This window comes from Pongo abelii, chromosome 19, assembly GCF_028885655.2.
Source record: "Pongo abelii isolate AG06213 chromosome 19, NHGRI_mPonAbe1-v2.0_pri, whole genome shotgun sequence".
NCBI lineage: Eukaryota > Metazoa > Chordata > Mammalia > Primates > Hominidae > Pongo > Pongo abelii.
Genome location: NC_072004.2, coordinates 15,514,120 through 15,521,019, shown reverse-complemented (window position 1 = coordinate 15,521,019; position 6,900 = coordinate 15,514,120). Strand labels below are relative to the sequence as shown.

The following is a 6,900-nucleotide window of genomic DNA, read 5'->3' as shown; positions in this document are numbered from 1 at the left end:
CCTGGGTTCACGCCATTCTCCTGCATCAGCCTCCCGAGTAGCTGGGAATACAGGCACCCGCCACTATGCCCGGCTAATTTTTTTGTACTTTCAGTACAGATGGGGTTTCACCATGTTAGCCAGGATGATCTCGATCTCCTGACCTCGTGATCCGCCCCCCTCGGCCTCCCAAGGTGCTGGGGTTACAGGCGTGAGCCACCATGCCCGGCCTATTTAGTTTTTATTTCATAATCATAAACTTAACTCTGCAATCTAGCTAGGCATGGAAGGGAACAAGGAAAACATGGAACCCAAAGGGAACTGCAGCGAGAACACAAAGATGACAGGATAGTGCAAGCAAATGGGGTGGAGGGTGCTTTCCCTGAGCTACAGAAGGAATGGTCTGGTGGTTAAGATAAAGCACAAGTGAAACTTATTAGAGTTGTCCACAGTCAGCAATGGCGATCTTCTTGCTGGTCTTGCCATTCCTGGACCGAAAGCGCTCCATGGCCTCTACAATATTCATGCCTTCTCTCACCTTGCCAGAGACCACCTGCTTCCCATTCAACCACGCTGTCTTGGCAGTGCAGATGAAAAACCGGGAACCGTTTGTATCGGGTCCTGAATTTGCCACGGACAAGATGCCAGGACCTGTATGCTTTAGGATGAAGTCCTCATCATCAAATTTCTCCCCGTAGAGGCACCAGTGCCATTATGGAATGTGAAGTCACCACCCTGACACACAAACTCTGGAATAATTCTGTGAAAGCAGGAACCCTTATAACCAAATCCTTTCTCTCCAGTGCTCAGAGCACGAAAGTTTTCTGTTGTCTTTGGAAACTTGTCTGCAAACAGCTCAAAGGAGATGCGGCCCAAGGGCTCACCGTTGACGGCGATGTTGAAGAACATGGTGGGGTTGACCACGGCTGATAGTATGGGGCTCCCAGCGGTGGCGGTATCTGCAAAAGCCAAGACTTTCTTGAGTTATACAGGAAGGAAGCAACAGTGCTGGGATTTGAACCCAGGAATGTCTCGATCTAGAATCTCTGCTCTAACCCACTAGGCGTCACTGCTTGATACTGGTGGGAGAATTGACACGCGCTCCACAGCCTTGTAGGTCCACCAACAAACTCCCAGCCCACCCACAGGCTCATCAACAACACCTTGGATCAAAGATTTCCATGAATATTGGAATGACATATAGTCCAGATTTTTTTCTAAACACTGACATGCAGGGTTTTTTTGGTTTTGGTTTTGTTTTGTTTTTGTTTTGCCTCCTTTGTTTTGCTGGATAGGTTTGCTTTAAACATTAAAGGAATAAAACGTCTAGGACTATAGCTCCATGGCTGCCTTCATTACCACTACCTCTTCAGTGTTGAGAACGCACATGCATTGAATGTGTAATCAGTATATAACTGCGGGTCCGTGTGGCCTGGGCTATGCGTGATGCTGACTCAAATAAACAGCGGTTTTATTGGACCCTCTCCTTCTTCCAGAAGATCAATGGAAAGTACCTTCCAAGTTTTGGTCCCTCATGAAGCCCCTGAAGGTCAGTGGGAGGGGAGGAAAATACCTTCTTGATGCACCAGAAGTTATCTTATAAACCTCATCCTCCGTGGAGCACAGTGGCTCACACCCGTAATCTCAGCACTTTGGGAGGCTGAGGAGAGAGGATCATTTGAGGCTCGGGGTCTGAGACCAAGCTGGGAAAAATAGTGAGACCTTGTCTCTACAAAAAAATTTAAAAAATGTGCTGGGCATGGTGGTGCGTGCCTGTAGTCCCAGCTTGAGCCCAGGAAGTTGTGGCTTCAGTGAGCTGTGATCGCCCCACTGCACTCTAGCTTGGGCCACAGCACGAGACCCTGTCTCTTAAAAAAAATTGTCTTTATTGAAATGATTCTCAGTATCCTTCACGCTACTGCAGCTGATTTCCAAAGCTGCCTCATCTTCTGCGCTCTCAACTCTTAATAAACCCATCCAAAGTGCAGCTCTTCTCTTCCAGCAACTCCTTGTTTCCATGTTCACATCCAAGTAAATCTTAGCCTTGTCCAGAAGCAAAAGCCCCATGACCACAACTCCAATTTTGCCTCTCTTTTCTGGCCACTGCCTCTGTGTCACCAAACCCCAGGGACAAATTGGCAAAGACAAAGGTGGCTCTGAGACGAAAAGGGAGGGAGAAAGGGTGTGAACCCCCACACATCACAGTCTTGTTCCTGTTGAAAATGCAGGAATATAAAGCCCAGTACCAGACCTTCCCATTATTCAGTCCTAGGCCCCTGGTTCCTGGGCTGTCTAGTGGGTGAGGGCCCAGGGCCTGGAGGTGTTTCAGGATCCTTAGGCCTGATTTGGTGGACAGGACCATGTTCAGGGGAAAACGTGGAGACAAGGCTGCATGCTCGCTCTCAGGAGACTGGGCTCTTTTTTCTGAGTATCCCTGAGAAACTATCCTTGGGTTTTGGTACTACTCACAGAGTTGTGCCTAGCTTCCTAGCTTTAGAACTTCATTCACTTCCTCCCACCCTTCCCAGCCCTCCCATTCCCCCTTCCAACAGGCTGACACCCACTCCTCCTAGAACCCTACCATAACTTGTATGAAGCCTTCTTGTAGGAAGCCTTCCTACAAGAGCTTCCTTCTGTTTGAGATAGAACTTCGGTGGCCTGCATGCTAGCCATGAAGCCTTACGATGGCCTTTTCCTAACCGTAACAACCATTTATTTCCACTTGCTTCATTTACTTTACATTTCCCTCTCCTCTACTTATTAGATTTCAGCAAACCATGTACTTATAAGTTAACTTGCACAGAATCTCCTGCTAGCTTATTTTGGTGAGCACAAAACTGAATGCAAAAATCCCCATCCTTCAAAGAATTTGACATTCTAATGTCACCAATTTTTCGACATTCTAATGCCAGCAATTTTTTTGAAAGTTGAAATAGAACATAATGAGGCAACAAAATGAGACCAAGAGGGTTCTGCACTGTGTTCCAGCAATCTTCAGTCCCCTTCACTGTTCATGTCTAAGCACTGAGGAGTTCTAAAGCATGTCACCTTTTGCCTCAAGGACTTTTCTTGAAATATCATGGTCTTGCTCTGTCGCCCAGGCTGGAGTGCAGTGGCGTGGTCACAGCTCACTGCAGCTTCGACCTCCTGGGCTGAAGCGGTCCTCCCATCTCGGCCTGTCAAGTGGCTGGGACCACAGGCGTGCCACTACATCTGGCTAATTTATTTTTATTTTATTTTTTGTAGAGACGGGGTCTCGCCGCATTGCCCAGACTGGTCTCAAACTCTTGAGCTCAAGAGATCCTCCCGCTTCCGCCTTCCATAGCGCTGGGATAACAGGCGTGAGCCGCTGCCCGGGCTATCCCTCGAGGAAGTTTCATCAGGTAGACGTTAATTCTTTCACGAGGATCACGGATCGAGCTCTTTACAGGAAACCGGGCCCCGCCTTAGTTCTCCACCTCTTCGTACGGCTCCAGGCAACTGCCAACAGATGGCGCCCGCCCGCCTATTTCGCTCCTTGCGGCTTTGGGGCCTGGAGGAGAGGTGGGGAGAGTCCCAACAGCAGAGGAACTGGTGAGCCCGGGCCAAAATTTCATCTGGCATCTGGAATGCATTAAAAACAACCCACAAATCTGAAGCTCCTCTCAGGAGGGAGAGAGAGAGAGAGAAAGAAAGAAAGAACGAACAGGGAACTTGAAAAACTAAGGGGAAAAGGGCAGAAGAGAGGCAGCAGCGCGGTCCCTGCAAGCGTCCGCTTTCCTGCATTGGCCAAGCAGCCCCCAGCACGCCTGCTCTGTGGGGCAGGGCCATGCGGCCCCGAGGAAGGATAAGGTGAGCCAGAGGGTTCCAGACAAAGGAGGGGATCCTCAAGGCTCTGGGCCAGCCAGTCCCTCTTTTACTGGCACCACGGTCCCTCCTAGGCGGGGACGAAGAGGGAAGAGGTGGAGGCCTCCACCTTCTCCTCTGCGTGTGGCTGCGTCCCTTTACAGAATGACAGGCCCTTACTTCCGACGGCGGGGACTAATGTGTAAGGCTTTACAGATCCAATTCCAGAAATTATCTGTGTTTTTTTCAATCATACTCTTGTGCCCCGCCACCCGCCCCCATTTAATTTCATCTTTTATCTTTTTCTGGGCCTTCGTAATGGAAAGTGGTTTTAAAGTTTGACCAGTTTTACTACTTAGTGCCTAACAGGCTGAGTGATTACACTGTTGAAGGAGGTCACAGTGGGAAGGACATGGAGAGAGATGGGGGAGCGATGAGGCCTCTGAGCTCCCTCCAGGGCTGTGCCTCAGTGGTGACCCTTCTCAGGCCTGGGGAGTGAGGTCTGGTTCCCTCTCCTCCTCTTGGAGCCAGAGGGCGCCTTTCCTGACTTAGGAGGGAGAGGATCTGGCCTTGTGCAGCTCTGCCCACTGAGAGGTTACACCTGTTCTCCAGCTGGGCGGCAGCTCCCTGAATCTGGCCAGTTTATACTTTTTCACCTAACTCACGTGATTTCCACTTCAGTCCCACTACCGCTGGCTGCCCCCATTGTGGATAGCTTCATTAAACTCCGTTGCTCCTTAAGGCAGGCTTTTGATGGAAATGAGTGGCAGAAAAGGCTGAGAGCAACCGGGCCAGGCTCAGCCCACTTACTGCAGTTAGCCTCTCTGTTATGCCTCACTTTCCTCAAGGACTCTCTGAGGAGTGGCCATTAGTCCTGCAGCTCCTGGGTGCATACTGTGGCCAGTCCCACAAATATGAGGTTCTCTTCTTTCCTCCGTGAGTCGTTGGGTGAAATAGAACTCTTGTTAATAGCTCACCAAGTCAGTTAAAGATTGGGAAGGAGGGCATGGTGCATATGGGATTAAATAATGTCCAGGTGGTTAGAATGAACTTCAAGAGAAATCAAGAGGAAGAGGATCTAGTGGTCATAGTGAATCCCAAGTTGAAATGAGTCAACGGGAAGGGACAGTGATGAATAGGAAGGGACAGTGGGAAAACCCTGACAGAAATGCTTTAGCTACGTCCTGTACCTTCCCACTTTTATTAGAGGATGCTTGATTTTTGTTCTAAGAAGGGAAATATGTATTCTAGGTTCAACAAGTTATAAATTCCTTAAGGGCAGACGTCTTTTGCATCTCTCACAAGGTTTAAAAATTAATAATCGTGGCCAGGCGCAGTGGCTCATGCCTGTAATCCCAGCACTTTGGGAGGCCAAGGTGGGCGGGTCATGAGGTCAGGATTCCCAGACCAGCCTGGCCAACATGGTGAAACCCTGTCTCTACTAAAAATACAAAAATTAGCCTTGTGTGGTGGCGCACGCCTGTAATCCCAGCTACTCAGGAGGCTGAGGCAGGAGAATTGCTTGAACCTGGGAGGCAGAGGTTGCAGTGAGCCGAGATCGCACCATTGCACTCCAGCTCTGGGCAACAGAGCAAGACTCTGTCTCAGGGGGAAAAAAAAAAAAAAAAAAAAAAAAAGAAGAGTTTACACGACATTTTCACACATGGTAATTTTTCAGCAAATTCTTAGTGAAAGAATGAATAAGTAAATTATAGAATAAAAGTGATCTCACAAGTTCAAAGAAGTCAAATAGCGAGTCTACCATAATACTAAGCATATATTGCATGGCCTGAATTGTCAAATCTTCCATGGCTGAGATCACTCACTTCCCCTCTTTATTTGCTTTCCATGTAACCACTTCTCCTTGGCTTATGTAATTTTTCTCTCCTCCTGATGAGGCAGGGTGAGGTGTTAATAGCTGGGATTTGGAGTCAGGCAAGTCCTAGGTTCGAATCCCAGTTGCTTCAGTGATCTTGACCAAATTGCTTATGTTCTGTTCTTTGTGCAGCAGTTCTGTGTCTATACGATGGTAGAGGGAATGGGCTCTCCTGGGACAGCTATAAGGGTTAAGTAGGATGTGGAGGTGACAGAGCCTTGCAAAGTGTTCCGGGGTGGGCTGGTCATATTTCATAATATACTGCACAGCTTAACACTTTCTGCCCATTACTTCCAATACAAATTGGTTAAAACAGGTGGTAACATGCTGGGTTGATATGTGGGACAGTTTTTAAAAAATCAGAATGGGCCAGGTATGGTGGCTCACGTCTGTAATCCCAGCACTTTGGGAGGCCTAGGCAGGCAGATCACAAGGTCAGGAGTTCGAGACCAGCCTCCTAACCAATATGGTGAAACCCTGTCTCTACTAAAAATACAAAAATTAGCCGACCGTGTTAGCGTGCACCTGTAGTCCCAGCTACTTGGGAGGCTGAGGCAGGAGAATCGCTTGAACCCGGGAGGTGGAGGTTGCAGTGAGCCCAGATCGTGACACTGCACTCCAGCCTGGGTGACAGAGCGAGATTCCACTTCAAAAAAAAAAAAAAAAAAAAAAATTCAGAATAGAAGCAGAGAAGGCATGCAGCTCCTTCTTTCCTGGAGCTGGGGCAATAGCCCAGGCTGGATCCCTGAACAAAATGTGGGCTCCGATCAGCAGAGGTTTTTCTCAGAAGGAGAGTTAATAGCCACCAGAGCAGGGAAGGTCTGTGACAGGGTTAGGGTGGCCTGTGTGATGTTCACAAGCATCCTGGCATGTGGCAGAGACCGGCTTTTCATTTGTTAAAGGAGACCTCTGGGGCACCTGCATCTCTGAGGGCAAATTACAACCCCACATATCCTAGAGGAAGATTTGTTATCCAGCCACCTGGAAAAAAGACTCAGCAGTGTTGAAGACACACAAAACTACCCAGAATTTCCTTGGGGGCTTGAGTCATCACATTTCTGAGCTACTTTTACTGTGGGGAAACTGAGGCACTGAGTGATTTGCTGGAGGTCAAAGTTATGGCAGGAGCAACACAAGAACTCATGATCTGACAGAGTCTGTTTTCTTACCCATGGACAGACTCTGATCATGTTCAAAGGGGAGCCAGAACCGAGGTTGTT

General features: G+C 48.5%; 1 pseudogene; it reads right to left on the bottom strand.

The window, feature by feature from the left end:
* Positions 1 to 222: 222 nt before the first annotated feature.
* On the bottom strand, positions 223 to 4,510 carry LOC134760561 (peptidyl-prolyl cis-trans isomerase A-like; annotated as a pseudogene).
* Positions 4,511 to 6,900: the final 2,390 nt, after the last annotated feature.